At 42.2% G+C, this 22188-nt stretch overlaps 1 protein-coding gene across 4 annotated transcripts in view; it reads right to left on the bottom strand.

The window, feature by feature from the left end:
• PLEKHA2 (pleckstrin homology domain containing A2) overlaps window positions 1-22188 on the bottom strand; it is a 106910-nt gene that overhangs the window by 60946 nt on the left and 23776 nt on the right. The gene's annotated exons all lie outside the window — the stretch shown is intronic.

Raw genomic sequence — 22188 nt, 5'->3', positions numbered from 1 at the left:
GCCCTGGAGGCTGAGGAAGACGCTGGGGGGTGTTCGGAGTCAGAGAAGGGACTAGAGAGGCCTGTCGGCCACCAGATGGCGTCTGAGTCAGGGAACAGTGAGGAAGAACAGAGGGAGGCTGTCCCTGACATACGTATGCATAGGGCTGCGAGGAGGAGGGAGCAGCTTTGGAAAAAGGCTCACAGAAGGAAATAGGAACAGGTGGCTACTGATTGGCCCCTCCCGGAGAGCTTATAGGTGGGGCGAACGGGAGGGGAATTTTGCAGGAAACAACAATTTACTGATCCAGCCATAGAGAAAGATTGAGAGAATTTCATGAGTTCAAGCCTTGTTTCGTAGAGATAGCTTTCTGGGCTCCCAGCCAAGGGGTTGCTTATCTCCCTCCTGAGTGGCGGCAGACAGCCAAGTCTGTGTCCGTATATATTATAGAGGCTTGGGACAGAACAAAATCCCACTCCTGGCTGGCCCTGCCCACCCCATCCCTCCCAGGAGTCCCCATGCAGCCCATTTTGGATGAAGGTAAATGCAGGGCATGTGCGGAGCCTCGAGGAAATGGAAAACAGGCCTACCGGAAGTTCAGGAAGGCCGGAAACAGGGTCATTTCTGGCCTCCAGAGCCTGGGGAGGCCGTTTTCGCCCTCCTGGAGGTTTGAGGAAAGCGTCTGGAGCCCCGGGAGGGCAAAAACGCCTCTCCCTGCCATGGTGCAGGAGGTAGACTAGGCCACACCCACCAGGGCCACACCTAGCCAGCAAGTGGGCAGAGAACCCCTTGTTAAAAATTTTGAAGCCCACCCCTGGATAACACAGAGGATGACAAATTAAATCAGATTTAGGCGGTAAGCAGGCTACAATATTTTTATTTATCATTCTTAATTGGGGCAATGGCTGTCTATATTCCTATAGACCGGACAGAAATACGAACTATTTGTGCTGCTATCATTGTTTGCTGTTTAAAAGGCAAAAACAAAACAGCAGATCAATTAAAACATGGCTTTTCCCAGGCTCGAAATTGTCAAAATTCTTGACCCACAAAATTTTGCAGATTGGAGCCCATGTATATTTGGAGGGCAGCTATGATGGAAAAAGCTTTTGAAGGAATAATTTCCATTATTAGCCTTCTCTTTTTAAAAAAAAAAATCTATTTTATAGGCAGGCAAAGAGGATACATTCTGGAAACTGTCTGCCTAACTTTTAAAGAAAATAAACAACAGGGGCAGAAAGGAAGCGACAATAATCTGGATTTTGAGCCAGGCATGTGATATGAGTTTAATCCATATTCTCAAAAGTGCTCTTAACCTGTCGAGAAGGGATTAAAATGGATATATTGTGTGCTCCCTGAAGATACCAACCTATGAGAATCTCCCTCGGCACTCCATATTTTTTTTTACATTGCTTTCTTTTCTAAGCTTCCTTTAATACAATAAAGGGAAGCTGCCATGCTATAAAGCGAAGTGCCAACCTCTAGGTTACCACAACATAGTAGTTGTCGGGAAATGTTTTCATTTGTTCTCAGTATCTATTATAGCAAAAACATTTGGGGGTGTTAGGGAGCCTCACCAGTTTATCTCCTGGTACATCAACATTTTGGGGGTTGGCTAAGTTCAACAAGGCAGCCATTTCTGAATAGCCAACTCAGGGCCAGCCATCTACCTAAGTGCTAGGAAAAATTCCACTCATTCCATTAAAATGCATGTGGTGTCCATATCCCCTAACACAGTGTTTCTCAACCTTGGCAACTTGAAGATGTCCGGATTTCAACTCCCAGAATTCCCCAGCCAGCATCCGCTGGCTGGGGAATTCTGGGAGTTGAAGTCCGGACATCTTCAAGTTGCCAAGTTTGAGAAACACTGCCCTAACGCTTGAGAGCCAGTGCGAGTGACCCGGGGCCAATCACTTTCACTAACTTCACCCATGAAGTTAGACTTGGGGGACAAACTGATTAGTCACAACCAATGGATCACCTCTGGCTGATCTAGGGAGAAAAAAGGAACCCTGCAGTTTGGGGAAAACGGAGGAGGAGGAGAAGGATAGTGGAAGTCCTGGTTTGGGATCAAAAAGACTCAAGAGTCCAGGTTCTCCCACTGATTGTGGAATTCAAGGAGAATGAGCTGGAAGGGACCTTGGAGGTCTTCTAGTCCAGCTCCCTGCCCAAGCAGGTGAACCTACACTATTTCAGATAAGTGACTGTCTAGACCAGTGACGGCGAACCTTTTTAGCACCAAGTGCCCAAACTGGAACGCACGTGCGCCGAAGCACTGGAAAACTGAAGAACAATGGCTGGCGTGCGCAAACCTGTTTTTTGGCCGTTTTTAGCTGTTTTTGAGGTTGTTTCCAGGCTGTTTTGGGGGGCATTTTCTAGCCATTTTGCCCCCCAAAATGGGCTGAAAAGGTCCTGAAAAATGGCCTGTTTTTGTCTGCTTTTTGGGCCAGTCTTCAGGCTGTTTTGTGGTGTTTTGGCGTCCATGAAAAGCAGCTGGCCGGCTTACATGTGCCAAAAACCAGAAGAGCATGGTGCCGATGATGCATGTGCCCACAGAGAGGGCTCTGGGTGCCACCTCTGGCACATGTGCCATAGGTTCGCTATCACGAGTCTAGACTCTTAAAAAGATCCAGTGATGGGAGAGCCCACGATTTCTAGAAGCAAACTGTTTTATTGGTTAACTGTCCTCACTGTTAGAAGTTTCTCCTTAATTCCAGGTTGCTTCTCTCCTTCATCAGTTTCCAACCATTGCTTCTTGTCCTGCCCTCCGGTGCTTTGGAGAATAATTTGACCGCCTCTTCTTTGTGGCAGCCCATCAAATACTGGAATACTGCTATCCTATCACCCATAATTCTTCTTTTCTTTAGACTAGCCAGACCCAAATCCTGCAGCCCTTCTTAATCAGTTGCCAAACTTGTCTATCTAAGCAGAGGGTACGGTTAGTGTGTTAAAATTTGGACAAGGTCGACAATTAAATCATTGCTCCTAACAAAGCTTCCTGACTGGTTCTGAGTAGATAGCAATAGCAATAGCAGTTAGACTTATATACCGCTTCATAGGGCTTTCAGCCCTCTCTAAGCAGTTTACAGAGTCAGCATATTGCCCCCACAGTCTGGGTCCTCATTTCATCCACCTCGGAAGGATGGAAGGCTGAGTCAACCTTGAGCCAGTGAGATTAGAACCGCTGAACTGCAGATAACAGTCAGCTGAAGTGGCCTGCAGTACTGCACCCTAACCACTGCGCCAACTCGGCTCCTCACCATCCAATTTCATATTAGGAACTTCTAACATCCAGCTACGGTTGTACCAGTGGTGGGTTTCAATTTTTTTTAGAACCTCTACTGTAGGTGTGGTCTGCTTTGTGGGAGTGGCTTGGTAGCCATGTGACTGGGTGGGAGTGGCTTGCCAGCCATGTGACTGGATGGGCATGGCCAAATTGTAAAATGTGGTGAAACTCACTTAACAACGCTCTTGCTTAGCAACCAAAATGTTGGTTCAGAAACTCTGGCATTGAAGTGTACAGGTCTTAAAGCTGTCAAGTTACAACCCTTTAGAAAAAAAAACCCCAGGGGTGTTCAAACTTGACAGCTTTAAGACTTGTGGACTTCAACTCACAGAATTCTCCAGCCAGCATAACATACTCTCTTGTAATCCCTTCCTCTTCAATCTCTCCACTTAGATCAGAGGTGTTCAAACTTGGCAATGGACTTCAACTTCCAGAATTCTCCAGCCAGCTATGCTGGCTGGAGAATTATGGGAGTTGAAGTCCACAAGTCTTAAAGTTGCCAAGTTGGGGGATCCCTGTACTAAAATAACAACAAAAACAAGCTTTCCATGGCTATAGGATGGCATAAATCACTCAGAATTATCTACCCTTAACTGTTGTATCAGATCTACTTGACTGAATGAGGTCAATACAATGCAACCTAGTAACTTTCAGTCTTTAATCCACAGGTCATTGAGGACAACTCAACGTTGCATTACTTTAAACTCTTTGGAGAAATGTGAGGAATCAGGGATCTTATTCTAACTCTCCTAACATTCGTGCAAGCTTCTTAAATCTTGCAATCAGTGCATCATCTGGTATAAATCCCAGATAAATGTTTCTGAAGCAGTATTCATGAGAAAGTGGCTTGTCCAAGCGTAACCCAATGAATTCCTAGGCAAAATGGACATTGCAAATGGGGACTACTCAATGTATAGCCCTTCCCCAAGCCTTCCCCAACCATCACTATGATGGCTGGGAACTTTGCAAGTTGCGGTCTGATGCAATCAAAAGGCTGCCCTACACTGTACACATTCTTATGTTTGCATAGTTATTTCCTAGAAAAGATTGAAGAACAAACACTTTCAATGCTCTACTTCAAAGAATGTTCTGCTAAAGGTTTACTCAGGCTAAATCACACAGGCCATGTGATGGAGGACTCTAGGAGCCTGGAAAATATCAAGAATTGTGGTCCCCTGCAAATGTGCATGGCAGGAAGGCTTCGGAGATCTTTCAAAATTTCTCAAAATTTGCAGCGTGAGGAAGGCAAGGTCACAATCAGAATCCCACCCCTTGCACAATGAGTGAGAGGGTAACCATGATGTCATGCCCCTCTTGCAGATTTTGACCCCGATCGAGAAAACAACCTATGATGCATTGCAGATTAAAATACCTATGAAGATGATTCAGGAACAATGATCAGCACAATTGGCAGATCTTTAACCAGTGCAACCAGACATATCATATTTTTCGGAGTATCACCCTCAAAAAAGAGGGTGAAAATCTGGGTGCGTCTTATACACTGAGTACGGCATTTTTTGCCTCCCAAAACCCCACCCTCTTCACCAAAATGGCCATGCATAGTCTTTAGGAGACTTACAGAGTATTCCTGAGGATTAGGGAGACCAGAAATGAGCAAAAAACAGGCTGTTTTTTGCTCAATTTTGCCCCTCCCCAGCTCCCAGGAGCACTCTATAAGCTTCCTAAAGACTATGCATACCTTTTTTTAGACAAAAAATGGACCATTTTTTGCTTATTTTTGCTCCCCCTCCCCCGAGCACTCTACAAGCCTCCTAAAGGTGATTCATGTACTTTTTTTAAAAAAAAAAAAACAGAGCCGTTTTCGTGAAAATGGGCTGTTTTTGGAAGGTTTGCAGAGTGCAAAAACTTTTTTAAAAAAATTTGCCTCTTCAAAATCTTGGTGTGTCTTATACTCTGAAAAATGCGGTAAATTTTACCAGCTTCTGAAATAGCTTCACTGGTTGCCTGGCCACATGGCAGCTCTGACGCTTTGAAGTTTTACATAGCTGGGACACAATTCCAGAAGGTGTGTCTCTTTGTACCTTCCTACTATAACCTGCCATACCAACTTCCCAGGAGCCTCTGTTGCATGCAGGCTTGCCAGGGGATTTCACCATAAGAAGTCTTCTCTCTGATGGCCACGGGACTACAGAAGGTTCATTCCATTCCAATGTAGCTGGGGCCAATGCTACCAATTTTGTGCTCTCAGCATATTCCCTCCAGGTATTTTAAAGTTACTTTGTAATTTACATGTTGTTTTCTTTCCTTTAAAATCTCTGCAGAAGATGCTTTACTGTACTGAAGTTATTCCTAACAGATGTGTGGCCAATCTGGATATGTCACCCCACTGATGGTCAGGGTTGATTCAGCTCATATACAGCCTTCTAAGCGATAGCCCTTAGACTTAAGGGACACAGTAACTCTGTAGCTGAGACGCTGAGCTTGTCAATCAGAAAAGTCATCAGTTCTGCAGTTCGAATCCCTAGCATCGCATAACGGAGTGAGCTCCCATTATTTGTCCCAGCTTCTGCCAATCTAGCAGTTCAAAAGCATGTAAAAATGCAAGTAGAAAAATAGGAGCCACCTTTGGTGGGAAGGTAACAGTGTTCTGTGCGCCTTCGGCATTTAGTCATGCCAGCCACATGACCATGGAGACGTCTTTGGACAGCGCTGGTTCTTTGGCTTTGAAACAGAGATGAGCACCGCCCTCTAAAGTCAGGAACGACTAGCACATATGTGCGAGGGGAACCTTTACCTAACTAAACCTTTACCTACTTAGACTTATATACCACTTCACAATCCTTTTCAACCCCCGCTGAGATGTTTATACAGTCAGCCTCTTGCCCTCAACAATCTGGGTCCTCATTTTACCCACCTTGGAAGGATGGAAGGCTGAGTCAACCTTGAGCCAGTCAGGATCGAACTCCTGGCAGTGAGCAGAGATTAGCCTGCAATACTTCATTCTAACTACCGTGCCACCAGGGTTTCCCTTTCTCCCTGACTGTTCTATGCATGTCCTGAAGACACATACTTGGTTGGTGGAACAAGATGACCATCCCAAGTAGAAATAACTAATTTATTTTTCACGGACTGCTAATCCTTGACTTTCACCCACAAATGGGACCGGAAAATTCATAGTTAAGCAGTGAAAGTCATTAACCCAAGCATCCGGGGCATGCGTAAGTGCACTAACATGCCCTATTGTCCCTGTCATTGTATTTTTATGTTATTTCTGTTTTTGTTTCTGTTTGACAAATGACAACAAATTAAAAAAATAAATAAAATCGTGTCACCACACTCACTTTCGCAACCTTTTTTAGTTAATGGTCATCGAGAGAGACATGGTGTGTTTGCAACTTGTGACTTTCCCTGCCAAATTGCCCATTGAGTTTGCAGGATGGAAGATAGGTGGGATGGTCCCAAACGGCAATCATTTGACCCCGAGATGCTACAACTGTTGTAAATGCAAGCTTTACACAAGAGTGTAGAGACACTGCAACTGTCATAGGTGCTGTTATAACTTCAAACAATGGCTAATTGAACAGTCACAAGTCAACCTGCATTAAAAGGTTTATCCAGAGGGCATTTTCATCTATTTCAACTGTATATCGGACATTAATATGATCGAGCAGCTCCAGAGGCACTTCATGAGAAGAGTCCTCCACTCCTCTGCTCACAATAGAATTCCCTAGGCCACCAAGCTCTAAATTTTGGGCTTGGATAATTGGGAACTGCTCCACCCGCGGTATGATCTAAGCACAGTACACAAAATTGTCTGCTACAACGTCTTGCCTGTCAATGACTTCTTCAGCTTCAACCACAATAACACACGGGCAAACAATCAATACAAACTCAAGGTAAACCGCTCCAAACTCGATTGCAGAAAATACAACTTCAGCAACAGAGTGGTCAATGCCTGGAATGCTCTAAGTGACTCCGCTGTTACATCTTCAAACCTCCACAGCTTAAACTGTCTACTGTGGACCTCATCCCATTCCTAGGAGGTCCATAAAGGGGGCGTGCATAAGGGCACCAACGTGCCTAATGTCCCTGTCCTACTGTTCCCATCTATTTGTATTTATTTTATCCATGTTTATATTTATACCTGGTATCTTGCACATGTTTGACAAACCAACAAAATACAAAATACGAATCTATCATCTTTTTAACTGAAGGAGAAGCCCAAATAGTTCTGCATAATAAAACAGTCCACAAGCAGTGGGGAAAGCCTTGATACCTTGGGGTTAAAACCCACCTCCGAGCCAAGGGTTCACCTTCTTTGATTCTTCTGAAATTGCCAGGCATAAACTTGGCTACTGTATTCTACCTATAATACAAGAATCTCGCTAGACTGCTTGTCTTCCCTTGGGGAACCTATAGGAGGCTAGTCCTAGGTCTCTTGCGATTATGCAGTAACTCAAGGCTAATTCCCCATTTGATCCTTTCTCCTTGCCTGGCTGGTAGTTTCCCAATTCAAACGCAAACCCACCGGCTGACTGGCAGCTAGAGGGCAAGTCCCTAAAAAAATTCAAGAGAGTTTCCCCTTTCTAAAGGACATTTTTGGAAAAAATCTATTATTAGACTAGCCCCAAAACTCACGGGAAATGTAAATTAGTCATTTTTGCTTTGCTAAATTATACAATAGCAGTTTTAGGTTTTGTTTTTTCATTTTTCCCTTCCATGTTTGGAATTTCTCAAGGAATCCTTTTTCACACTGGTTCAGTGAAGCAAAAAGCAGAATGAGCAGTGTCAATTTGAATGTGATATGCCGAACAGAGGACAGAAAATGCACAAATCTGAATATGCTAATACAAATGAAAATGGAAGAGATGCTGCAAAAGTCATAAGTGTGAAAAATACTCCTAAATCACTTTTTTTCAGTGCCTTTATAACTTCAAGCAAACTGTTGTAAGTCGAGAACTATCTGTATTATTTCTTAAAGTAGATCAGTGGTTGTTTGAAACAAAAAAAACAAAAAATCAGGCTCCCAGCTCTTTAATAGCAAATAAAGAAGTTTTATGTCCAATACCTTCCTAGTAACCAAGATAAAGAATTTTTAAATAGTATTTATTTAAAAGTCATTCCAGCATCAACTTATGGATATGCTTATTATACAGTAGTGGCCAAAATTGTGAAAATCTTTTGGGAAAAGTGTACAGTATTTTGAGGTTTGGAGTGGCTAATAACCACCTTTTTTTGGGAGTAGTACCATAAAATTATACATTATTGGAAAGATAACTGACGTAATCAAGAATGTAATTTAACAGCTTTTATGAAGGATTTGCTATCCGAATAGCAGTTATAAAGAAGAAAAGTGAAACGAGATATGCAAAAATTATCATCATAGAAAAAAATGAGATATACAAAAATTATCACGTCAGTTAATACTTAGTTGGGTAACCTTTAGCATGAATTATGGCCTTACAACGTCTTTCCATGGAGTAAACCAAGTCTTTTAGTTCTGCACCTGTTATCATGTGAAACCAAGATTGAATGATTGCTTCTATTAACTGGGTTTTATTGCTGGCTACATTTGTCTGTAACTTTTCTAATATATATTTTATTATGTTTTCATTCTATACAATCACATATTCACTGTGCTTAATCAGGGCATATAACATTGAATAATAAGCACGGCCCTCACTTATATAGAAAATGCCCTCTACAATACAAACCCAGTATACCACCTTAGCCTGCCATACACCCTCTTTCAACCCCCTCCAACTTTCATTCTTCCTTCTCACACATCCCTCTACGCCTACTTCCCCTCCCCTTCTTTCTAACCTTAACCCTATCACTCCCTCTCCATTCCCTCCCTCCCTTCTCCTCCTCCTCTCTCTCACCCTCTCCACCCTCCTTCTTCTTTCACTCGACTCTTTCCTTCGGTATCTATTACCTTCCAGTATATTCGGTTTGTTCTATTTTCGCACTAACATTGAAAAGCCACAGTATACAAATACAATCATGGAATTTAACACATATTGTATTTCCCCCCTCCCCCCTCCCCCTAAATCCCCACCTCCCTTCCCTCCCCCCGACTTCCCAAAGACCATACGTGGTATAATTTTTGAACAATCACAGTCTAAAATATCTCTACATTGAACTCAGCTTCTTACTGTTACCCAAATTTTAAACAATTTAAATTATTACTGATACTAAGCATAAGCTATCTGGAGTTTCTTAGTCCCATATTTACTTTTTATGTAATCAATCCACTTTTTCCAGTCTCGTTTATATCTCTCGTTTGAATGTTCTTTGAGATATGCTGAGATTTTGGCCATTTCGGCTAAGTTCATAACTTTCAAAGTCCATTCTTGAATTGTAGGTAAATCTTTCTTCTTCCAATACTGCGCCACCAAGAGTCTTGCTGCCGTTATTAAATACAGAATCAAATTAGTCTCTGCTACTGTAAAATCAATACATATACCCAGTAAAAACAACTGGGGGGTAAATTTTATCCTTCTTTTAAAGATGTTTTGCAGGATCCACCATATTTTTATCCAAAATGCCTTAACATTACGACATGTCCACCATATATGAAAATATGTAGCATCACAAGAACCACATCTCCAACATTTAGGTTGAACATTTGGATACATAGAGGCAAGCTTTTTAGGATCTAGGTGCCATCTATAAAACATCTTATAAAAATTTTCTCTCAAGTTTTGTGCTTGTGTAAATTTCACATTTCTTACCCAGATTCTTTCCCATGTTTCAAGCATTATTGGTTCCTCGATATTCTGAGCCCATTTTATCATACAATCCTTAATCAGTTCCGTTTCAGAATCCATCTGTACTAATACATTATATATCCTCTTTATATGCATTGAGCTTTGATCTCTTATTTGTTTAAACAAATTATCCTCAACTTTTACAAAGCCAATTTTTTGATCTGTTTTCCACCTAGCCTGTAGTTGACCATACTGAAACCACGTTTGAACTACCTTCTCTTCTTTAAGTACCTCTAAAGATTTTAGTTCCATCACCCCTCTTTCTGAGATAAGAAGTTGTCTATAGGTGGTTCTATCGTGTTTTTGTTCTACATTCATATTTTCAATTGCATGTCTAGGAATTGCCCACATGGGCACTTTATCATTTAGTTTATGTTGATATTTTTTCCAAACCCGCAATAAAGCATTTCTTAAGATGTGACTTTATGTAACTTTTCATAGAATGCAGATAATTGAACAAACCTTGTTGCATTACATTCTTGATTAAATCATCTTTCCATTGATATATAATTTTATGGTAGTACTCCAAAAACAAATGGTGTTATTATGTAGGAAGTTAGCACTCAGCCCTCTCCTAGAAAAATGAAATATCCTGGGAAATATTGAAAAGGCAGAACATATTTATCTGGATCAGAAATGGAGAAACATGTTTTTAGGCAGGAAATACTCTTAATAGCCCCCACTTTCCTTACTGAGCCATTAAATGCCCGAGCCAGTCTATTCTACATAACAAAGAGTTCCCCTTTCAGCTCCAGGGTGATTGGATTAAGGCATGATAGCATTAGCCCTTTACCCATCTCACCACAGGGCACCTGGGAAGAAGCAATGCTCAACCAAACTTGGACTCAAGACAGCCTAGTGAGTTGCCCCTGCATGGCCCCGTGGGAGTTTGACAACCAATCAGAATACATTTCTTACACAGGAACAGGAAACAGAGAGGTGGGGCCGAGCAGAGTATAAAAAACCCAGCAAGCCCCTTCTTCGCTCTCTTCTCTTCTTCACCCAACATCTGGATCATGTGATCCACCTTTTCTGTTCAGGACCTCAAGCCACGTGATCCTGTCTACCATTTAACCATCTTTCCAAGCAGCCTCCAAGTTTCCAGTGTCTTTTCCTCCACTTGGAGCTGAATCCAGAAGAAAAGCTTCTTCCAACAATTAGCGATCACACCTTTTCCCCAAAGGTTTCTACAATTTTGGCCACTACTATATTTGTTGGATAATAATTCTCACTGCCTATAGACAATACTGAGTCAGATGGAGCAATGGTCTGATTCTGTAGGAGGCAACACCCTGTGCCTTTTAACCAGCCATTGTTATATTAGTTGTATTATCTCTAGTTCTATCATCCTAAAATAATATAAATCTTTATTAAGCCCTTAGACTGGGGAGAGAAGGGTGCTTTCAAGCCACAGCTGCATCTGAGTTTTTCCCCCCAAGGGAAGCACCCACATACAGAGCTTTGCAACCGCGAGATTAAAGATGAACTTATTTCATTTATTTCTTTATTCATCGTGTTTACATGGCCGCCCTCTCGCACCAAACTGGCTTTGGGCAGCCTACCATCAAAAGGAAATTAAAACTGCACCTTTTGTAAAAAGGCAACATTTGCAAACCAGATATAAGAAGTTTCTCTTTTGTTTTTCTAAAGTTAGTTACTCTGGTAATATGTTATGGGAAAGGAAGGAAGTAGCTTATGCGTGACAGACATGGTGGGCACTGAAAGATTCCTTCTCAGTTTCACATATGGTAGTGAGAATTGTCAAGAAGGGCCAAGAGGAGGAAGTAAGGGACTCTGAGTGTCAGCTGGAATCAAAGCACTGGACACTCATCCAGGCTGGAAATCCTGACATAGTAACAAACCATTACCGTGTGCATCCGTGTCCGTGCTGAAGGGCCATGTGCAAATGTTCCCACAATAGCAAAGTCATCTGTAGCACAAAACTCCACTGAATTGCCATTAAAGGTATTGTTTTTAAATCCTTACAACATTGTTTGTAAACGTTACAACTTTCAGCTCCCAGAATTCCCTGGCCAGTAAGCTGACTGGGAAATTCTGGGAGTAGGAGTGTAAACATCATAAAATGGCGGTTAAGATATACTGCATATAACATCAACAGTGTGTACATCATTCAGAGTCTCTGGCAAAGAAGTGGGAAGGAAAGAGGAAGGAAGGAAGGAAGGAAGGAAGGAAAGAGATAGAGAGAGAGAAAGAAAGAAAAAGGAGAGATAGAAAGAAAAGAGAAAGGAAGAAAGGAAGGAGAGTGAGAAAGAAAGAAGGAAGGAAGGAAAGGATAAAGAGAAAGAAAGAGAAAAAAGAAAAAAGGAAGGAAGGAAGGAGGGAGAAAGAGAATGAGAAAGAAAGAAAGGCAGGAAGAAAAGAAAAAAAGAGAAAGAGTGAGAAAGAAAGAAGGAAGGAAAGAAGGAAGGAAGGAAAGGAGAAAGAAAGAGACAGAAAGAGAGAAAGGAAGGAAGGAAGGAGATAGAGAAAGAAAGAAAGAAAGAAAGAAAGAAAAAGGAAGAAAGGAAGGAGAGAGAGTGAGAAAGGAAGGAAGGAAGGAAATGATAAAGAGAAAGAAAGAGGAAAAAAGGAAGGAAGGAGGGAGAAAGAGAGTGAGAAAGAAAGGAAGGAAGGAAAGAAAAAGAGTGAGAAAGAAAGGAAGGAAGGAAGGAGAAAGGAAGGAGAAAAAGAGTGAGAAAGAAAGAGACAGAAAGAGAGAAAGAAGGAAGGAAGGAGAAAGGAAGGGGAAAAAGAAAGAGACAGAAAGAGAGAAAGAGAAAGGAAGGAAGAAAGGAAGGAAGGAAGGAAGAACTGCAACTGTACTCCTGCAGTTAGACTAAAATATAACCCCAAGAATGATGGATTAAGTCTAGTAGAGCCCCTCAGAGAAAGGTCAAACTTAACCAGTTCTACTTTAAGACCTCTGATGTCTCTGCTACCAAAATAAGAGCAAGGTGTTCTGCCCACATGGCCTGTCTCCTGTATCAGTAAATGTTGGCATTGGATCCAGTAGCATTCCTTTCTTTTCTATTCCAAACGAAGTTTTTTATTTTTTGTTACATAATTAAAATTCTTTTGTAAACAGAGTGTTGGTCCGGTTTTCCCCCCTTTAACATTTTCACATATGCATAATTCATTTTACATGATATTTCCATTTCCAATTTTAGCCCTATTATTTTCTTCCCATATTTTCCAACTTTTAATTTTTATCACATACGTAAGCAATGTCATTTTTATCCCTTTAGAAATAAACCATATTTATCATTTCATTTTCATCTATTTTCGATAAGCAACATGTATCTTCGAATTCAGTTTTTTAAAAATATAATAAACATTTTACTTAATTAATTGGCACAATTAATATTAATATCGTTCGCTCACATCTTAATTAGCTACGTATCATTGCCATGATTAATATTTTTCATTTCATTTTACTAATCCCCTATTCCTAGATTTCCCCCGCTCCTCTTTTTCTTCTTTTTATATGTATTATATCTTTTCTTCTGAATCTTTTCTCTCGCTTTTCATTGAGATTGTTTGGATGTAGCATTCCGTTCAATATCCCAGCTAAAGCATCCAAGTAAAGATGGGCCACACCCCCATTTGCTAGGTTCTCTCACCCCAAAGTGACTATCTTATGCTTCTAAAGAGTTACATGGACGGCTATAAAATGACTGCCCAGAGTCCACTGAACTTGGATGCCCAATAGATCTAAATGTAACAACCACAATCACTTGAACACTACAAAATCACCACTGGCTAACTGCAAAAGGCAGTGTTTCTTGGAACAGCTTGTATTCTGCAATGACATCTTTAACATCATCCAACAACACCATCTACTTATCTCTGGTCCTCAGAAAGGACTTGATAGGTAGATGAAAATGCCCAATCCTGTCTAAACATCTGGCTGACTGTGTCATAAAACATAATAATGATGATGATGATGATGATGATGATGATAATAATACTCAGAAACAGCTTAAAAGGAATTATAAATACCATCAACATAAAATGGAACTTGCTCAGAAGCTGAAATACACCAAGTAAATGAGATGGAGAGTGTGAAGCAGAGGAGAGAGGTAAAGGAAGAAGAGAGGGATAGGAGAGAGGGCAGAGGAGGAGAGAAAGAAGGAGTGGACAGAGGAGAAAGGAGAAGGAGAAAGGAAGGGGAAGTAGAGAAGAGAAAGATGACAGGTGGATGAAAGGAGGTAGGGAGGAGGAGGAGAGAGGGAGAAGAAAGTGATGGTTAAGGTACAAATATGGTGTTTGGAGAGCAGAAGAGCCAATAATTGTTTTTGGGACTTGATGGTAAGATGAATTGATGTAAACATTTTATAATACAATACGATGTTGGCTATGTAATAGTATATATGTGGGTTATATGTTATGAAAATGAAAAAATAAAAAACTGTATACAAAAAAAATACTCAGAAACAGCTTATCTCCTACCACACCTCTAAACAAACATGCAATCTGAACATCTGGTTGACGGTGCGACAAACCATAATATAATAATTGTAATAAATTTCCCCTCACCTTTGCACAACAAATCTCTAAAAGTGATCAGGATAAACAGAGGCAGCACACAACCGATTCAACGTCCACCAGCAATCTTCACAGCCTACTGGCCAGTTCATCTGAAATCTAATGTTCTAATAACCAGATCACAGTTACTTTCTCTTTGCATGTTCTCCACATGGAAACATCCATGCGCGCCTCACAAAAGCAGAAGACCCATCCTTGTTTCGCCAGCCGAGAAAATCCACCAGGAGCAGCAAGTGGAAAAGATTGAAGACACGTGGACTTCAACTTTGAAAAAAAACCTCTTCTTTGGAAGAACGATGAAGCAATTCTCTACTGAAGTTTTTGTTTTGCAGGCTGAGAGGTCTCCAGTGAAGCAGCTGGAAATCCGTGCCAACAGCAAATCCTCAAATGCTCATCTAAATTTAATTTATGCCCCAGACAGCCCCCATAAAAATTGGGAGGGGGAGGGAGGATTCAAGGCCAGGCTAGTCAATCGACAGCATCTTTGCGACTACTGGCAAGAAGCTTAGAAAGAAAAGTACATGCATTTGTTCTTCCTGTTCAACAATTAGAGAATTCAAGTGGCACAACTGCAGGTGGGAAGCAACGGGAGACCTACCTTTTCATTGGCCTTTCTGGAAGGAAACTGAGCAGTTAAATCCATTCCCCCTGCCCATCTCCGGATCGAGATGTGATCAGACAATGCCAAAAGTTGACATCAGCCCGAAGCATCGTCTCACACAAAAGCTCACAAAACAGAAGATGACAGTGAAACAAAGGTCTCCCAGACAGCTCACTATCAGCTTCAGGAGTACAAAGTGACAGCTTTTCCTTCTGCAACCAGAGTTGGGGGGTGGAGACTCGTAACCAACTTTCAACCACAGAAGCTTAAGCACAGGATGTTCTGGAAAATGCACAGAGAGGTTCTTGGGGCACGTGCTAACTCCACAGCTTGTTGGGCACGCTCGATCTGCGCTAACAACGCCTTTTTCCCCTCTGCAGACAAGCTTGGGTAGAAAGAAGTGAGACAATCATTCAATCTTGATTGATACAATCAAGATCAAGGGAGGTATTAACACCACTCCATAAAGCCACACCTAGAGTACTGCATCTAGTTTTGGTTGCCACACTATAAAAGAGATGTTAAGACTCTAGAAAAAGTGCAGAGAGGAGCAACCAGGATGATTAGGGGGCTGGAGACTAAAACATATAATGGACGGTTGCAGGAACAGGGCATGGTTAGTCTAGAGAAGAGAAGGACCAGGGGAGACATAATATCAGTCTTCCAATATTTGAGGGGCTGCCACAGAGAGGAGGGGGTCAAGCTATTTTCCAAAGAACCTGAAGGCCAGACAAGGAACAAAGGATGGAAACTGATCAAGGAGAAATTCAATTTGGAAATAAGGAGGAATTTTCTGACAGTGAGAACAATCAACCCATGGAACAGAAGTTGCCTTCGGAAGTTGTGTCGGCTTCATCACTTGAGACTTTCAAGAAGAGACTGAACTGCCATTTGTCAGAAATGGTGTGGGGATCTCCTGCTTGAGGAGGAGGGTTCGACTAGTTGACCTATAAGGTCCCTTCCAACTCTATTAATCTATTAAATTTGTTAAATCTGGAAGATTAATGTTCACCTTTCTCAACAGAGTCCTTTGAAAAAGGCTAGGACGTTGACTCCTTAGTGATGATGTAGCTCCTCTGGTGTCAGATGTTGCAATGGTGATGGAGGTCTTGCTCAGGAGCTCTGGGATGTGCTTAGAGGGGCAAACACAATCCTTTGTGAGCTGAGACTGGGATCTTGATGAAGGTTATGGATGGATTGAGCCACAAAGACCTCAATTGGGCCTTTATTTCATTGTGCTGTGGTTTGTTTTAACTATGATATGTCAAATAGAATCCCTTATGCCACCACACTTGAAATTTTTTGCTTGGACAATCAGGAATTGCGCCACCTATGGTCTGATCTAAGCACAGTAGACAAAATTATCTGCTACAACATCTTGCCTGTCAATGACTTCTTCAGCTTCAACCTCAATAATACACGGGCAAACAATCAATAGAGATTCAAGGTAAACTGCTCCAAACTCGATTGCAGAAAATACGACTTCAGCAACAGAGTGGTCAACGCCTGGGATGCTCCACCACCCTCAAACCCTCACACCTTCAATCTCAAACTGTCTACTGTGGACATCACCCCATTCCTAAGAGGTCCGTAAAGGGGGCATGCATAAGAGCACCAGTGTATCTACTGTCCCTATCGTGCTGTCCTCATTTATCTGCATTAACTTCCTTTGTTCATGTTTATGTTCGTACTTATACCTTCTATCTTGTACATATTTGACAAACAAACAAAATAAATGAATAAATTTATTGGCTGGCGGTGCATATTGCAAGAAGCCTGAAACCACAACTAAGATGGTTTAGCTCAATGCCTAAAACTCCATGCACAATGCACAAATTTTACACTCAAGGCTTTTGATGAGATAGAAATGACACAGGCTTGCCTTGGTCACTCACATGCCTTCTAGTGGGCTAGACTAAAACTTCAGCAACAGTGCAAAACAGAAGCTTCCTGGAAACAGGCCCAGACCTGACATTGAGACCCTGCTATTTTGGGCAAGATGCCAATGCTTGCACTTTCTTTTTCAGGTGATGATGGAGTGCAAAGTGAAAGTCTCAAGAAGGCGACAGCTAGCACAACAGAGAGCCCAGCCCAACTATGGAGAGGCAGCACACACAGCCACCTACGGAAATGAAGAGGGATGGAAAACCTGGGGCTCCTGCTTACTGCTGCCCCGTAATTTATCAGGGGAGCAGGAGGAATCCTGCATCCAGTTTTGGTCGCCACGATGTAGAAAAGATGTGGAGACTCTAGAAAGAGTGCAGAGAAGAGCAACCAAAATGATTAGAGGACTGGAGGCTAAATTATATGAAGAACGGTTGCAGCAGGGGTGAAATGCTACCGGTTCGGGCCGATTCATCCAAACCAATAGTAAAAAATACTTTAAAAAAAGTAAAAAAAAAAAAAGTTCCAATGATTGCATGTCGCACAGCTGATCTTCTGAACTTTTTTTAAAAAGCATTTTTTTTACTACAGGTTTTCTGGAAACATGGGGGTGGGGGAGGTTTTGCTGGGAGCAAAAATGGGTGGGGGTGGGGGATGCTAAGAAAGGAAGGAAGGAAGGAAGGAAGGAAGGAAGGAAGGAAGGAAGGAAGGAAGGAAGGAAGGAAGGAAGGAAGGAAAGAAGAGGAAAAAAGAGAACAAAAAAGAAAGGGAGGGAAAAAGGAGAGGAAGGAAGGACTACAAACCTGGCACTAGACTAAGCTTCAGAAGATAATCCAGGGCTGGAAGGGACCTGGAGGTCATCTAGTCCAACCCTGATCCAGCAGGACATTGTTAAAGTGAGTTTCTGTCTTTTGATCCCTCAGTTACATGACCACATAGTCACATGAGACCCACCAAGCCACACCCACCAAGCCACGCCCACAGATCCGGTAGTAAAAAAATAATACAGTGCTCCAACACTGGAAGTTTTTAAGATGTTGGATAACTATTTGTCTGAAGTGGTGTAGGGTTTTCTGCCTGAGCAGGGGGTTGGACTAGAAGACCTTCAAGGTCCCTTCCAACTCTGTTATTCTATGAAATTCTATGAAGGTAAAGAGATGACATGGAGGGAGAGGTTGCATAAGACCTCCTAAAACCTCACAACGGCTTCAGTGGTGCAGTTAATGCATTGATGCATACATTTCCTTCTGGATAAATCACCCTCTTATTCCAGCCCCTTCTTCACTACAGGATGTCCAATCTTGATGAGAGGAACTGTTCCAAAGTCCATCATGGAGCTTCCATGATTGAGATACTAGATACTGGGTATCCCCATGGCTAGGCTAGCAGCACCTCCAGCCATTGGTCAGGGCTGCCGTAACAGCATTGCGGGCCCCAGGCAAAGTAGTGTATTGGGGTTCCTACCACCACTGCATTGCATTGGCATCCATCAGTCTCAAAAGACTCTGGTATCGTGCTCTGGAAAGAGGTAAAGCTGGAGTATCCTCTCCAGAGCATGAGACCTGGGTAGATTAATATGGAGGATAGACTGTTATAAAGTTTTTTATTTTTTTCATTTTCATAATTTATAATTTACATGTACACTATTACATAGGCAACATAGTATTGGATTATTAAATGTTCACATCAATTCATCTTACCATCAATTCCCAGAAACAATTATCGGCTCTTCTGCTCTCCATACACCATATTTGTACCTTATCCATCACTTTCTTCTCCTCCTCCCTACCTCCTTTCTTCCCTCTGTCGTCCTTCCCTTCTCTACTCCCCCTTCCTCTCTCCTTCTCCTCTCTCCCCTTTCCCCTCCTCCTCTTCCCCTCCTTGCCCCCTCTCCTATCCCTCTCTTCTTCCCTCTCTCTCCTCTATTTCCCACTCTTCATCTCCTTTACTTGGTGTATTGCAGCTTCTGAGCAAGCTCCATTTTATGTTGATGGTATTTATAATTCCTTTTCAATATACATATTTGATTTGAATATGTATTCTCCAGGATAGACTGTTACCCAAGCAGCACTGACGTTTAAATTCTGATCTAGAAAGCCATAGAACTCCGCTCCCTCCCCCAAAAAAGATAACATGTTTGGGTTTAGCCAAATGAACAAGGGAAATAATACACCAGATTATTCCTTGATGTTTTAGTTAACAAGTAATTTTGTTTTTTACAAGTTAACAGCTCAAGAAGCTCCTGGAGCGTGATATTTTCTTTTTAAAAAAGGGGAAGGACTGTGTATTAAGCAAGCCAGATGTACTAACTTAAACGGTTTGGCATGCTCCTTTGGAGACCTCTCACCTCCTTATTTTGCATAGGTTTTTTTTTCACCCAGAATAAATTTATAGCTGAATGCTCCTTCACACAAAAACCACCGTGATTGTTCAGGTTGAAAAAAAAACCAGTAAATCAATGGTTATGTACATATAAAATGCCAAACCTGCCAATTAAATAGCCTCATTATCTAGATTCCCATGGAGTTCAATATGTTATGCTAAGACATAAAATGAATGAACATTAATAATAATTGCAGAAATAAGAAGGTGGGGCGATGAGCTACAGGTAATTCTCAACTTACAGCCACAACAGAGGACAAAATTTCTCTTGCTAAATCAGAAATGTGTTCAGTGAGTTTTGTCCCATTTTACGACTTTTTCTTGCCATGTTTGTTAAGTTAGTAATAGCAATAGCCCTTAGACTTATATATCGCTTCACAGTGGTTCACAGCCCCTCTCTAAGCTGTTTATAGAGCCAGCATATTGTCCGCAAACAATCTGTGTCCTCATTTTACCCACCTCGGGAGGACGGAAGGCAGCATCAACCTTGAGCCTGGTGAGATTCAAACTGCCAAATTGGAGGCAGCCGGCAGTCAACAGAAGGAGCCTGCAGTACTGCACTCTGACCACTGCGCCACCACTGCTCAGTAACATAGTTGTTAAGTGAATCTGGCTTCCCAATTGTCTTTGCTTGTGAAGACAAAAGTGACCATGTGACCTCCGGGCCTCTTGAACTGTCATAAATATGAATCAGATGCTAAGCATCTGAATTTTAATCGCGTGATCATGGGGATGTTGCAACTGTCGTAAGTGTGAAATAAGTCATGTTTTTGAGTGGTGTTGTAACTTCGAATGGTCACTAAACATACTGTTGAAAGTGTCTCGGTTCCTAAGACCATCTAAAATTTGTATTTTCCGACCCCTGTGAAAGGATCGTTCGACTCCCAAAGGGGTCCCGACTCACAGGCTGAGAACCACTGCACTAAGAGGTCACAAGGACCTTGTCCCTCTTCTAAAGAGCTTAAGGGTTTTGCAATATATGGGCAGTCCTCACCCATGATTGAGCCCAAAATCTCCGCTGCTAAGCAAGACAGTTGTTAAGTGAGTTTCGCCTCATTTTACAAACTTCCTTGCCACCGTTGCTATGTGAATCACTGCAGTTATCAAGTCATAAATACATGCCAGTTGCCAAGTGTCTGAATACAGATCATGCGACCATGTGGATGCTGCAACAATCATAAATGTGAAAAACTATCATAAGTCAAGTCTTTCAGTGCTGTTATAACTTCAAACAGTCACCAAACCAATAGTTGTAAGTGTTCTGACCGAGGTTTCCCAGAGCATGAAGCAAACTCCTTGTCCCGACAAAAGCCCCTTTTTATTGATTTCCTGTGAATTCTGCTCATTCACAGCCAGCAAAATCTTTCAAGGGAGGATTTACAGTCACAGACCTTATCTGGCTTGGAGAGCTGACAGGCCGATATCTGCAGAACTTGGCAAGGAGTCTTGGAGAGTCACGAACCAATTAAGCGAAATAATTGTCTCCTGCAAACTCCACTCCCCTTTCGCTCCTCTTTTATTTCCTCTGGGAGGGGCCATTCATCTTCCACCTGTGGCCTTACTCCCAAGTCGACCCCTGTTTTTTAGCTGTTCTTTTTGTCTGGCAACTCTGTACATGTGCACACTGGGAACAGGCTCCAGCTAATTGTCTGCCTCATTGATGTCTGACTATGAAGGCAGCTGATAACTGGCATACGGCTGTTGCCCCCTCTCTGCCTCTGACACAGAGCCCTCATCAGAGCCTTCCCCAGATTCCAGGACTGGCCCAGGTTCCTCCCCAACCTCCTCACTGTCCAAATCTGCTGCCAGCTCTGCTGGCGGGCTACAACAGAAAGTCAAGGACTAGCTTTACCTTCAGACAGGCACCTTGGACATCAGAATGATTTCGTGAAGGTGATGGGTTTTTGAGTCCTTCTTTCAGTGACTCATATTTTTGTAACAGAACACGTTTCTCTTTTGTGGCTGAAGAGGTCAGTCAAATCTGGAGGACCAACCACAAGTCACATCTGGTGTTTCATTGATGGCCAACGTTGGAGTTTTTGAGTTAATGCTTGCGATAAATCTGTCAACAAGGACTAGTAGCAGCATAGTCTGGTGTTAGAGCAATATTTTTCAACCTAAATACTCAAAAGTGCTTTTCCAAAAGGCCAGTGAACTGTTTTTTTCCTTGGGGAAGAAGAACAAAATGATCCTGAAGATGAAACTCAAATACTTGGCCACGTAATGAGAAGGAAGGACTCACTGGAGAAGAGCCCAATGCTAGGAAAGATTGAGGGCAAAAGAAGAAGGGGACGACAGAGAATGAGGTGGCTGGATGGAGTCACTGAAGCAGTCGGCGTGAGCTTAAATGGACTCCAGAGGATGGTAGAGGACAGGAGGACCTGGAGGAACGTTGTCCATTGGGTTGACATGACTTTGCAACTAACAACAAAATCTAGTGAAGAGAAGCACCAGGGGAGACATGAGAGCAGTCTTCCAATATTTGAGGGGCTGCCACAGAGAGAAGGGTGTCAAGCTATTTTCCAAAGCATCTGAAGGCCACACAAGGAATAATGGATGGAAGCTGACCAAGGAGAGATTCAACCTAGAGATAAGGAGGAATTTTCTGACAGTGAGAACAATTAACCCATGGAATAGAAGTTGTGGGAGTTTCATCCCTGGAGGCTTTCAAGAAGAGACTGGACTGCCATCTGTCAGAAATGGTGTAGGGTCTCCTGCGTAGGCGGAGGGTTGGACTAGATGACCTACAAGATCCCTTCCAACTCTGAAAATCTGTATCT

This window comes from Thamnophis sirtalis, unplaced genomic scaffold (genome assembly GCF_051295495.1).
Source record: "Thamnophis sirtalis isolate CommonGarterSnake01/CBP01778 unplaced genomic scaffold, rThaSir2_p1.2 scaffold_2, whole genome shotgun sequence".
Taxonomy (NCBI): Eukaryota; Metazoa; Chordata; class Lepidosauria; order Squamata; family Natricidae; genus Thamnophis; species Thamnophis sirtalis.
This window is presented reverse-complemented; position numbering and strand designations above follow the sequence as displayed.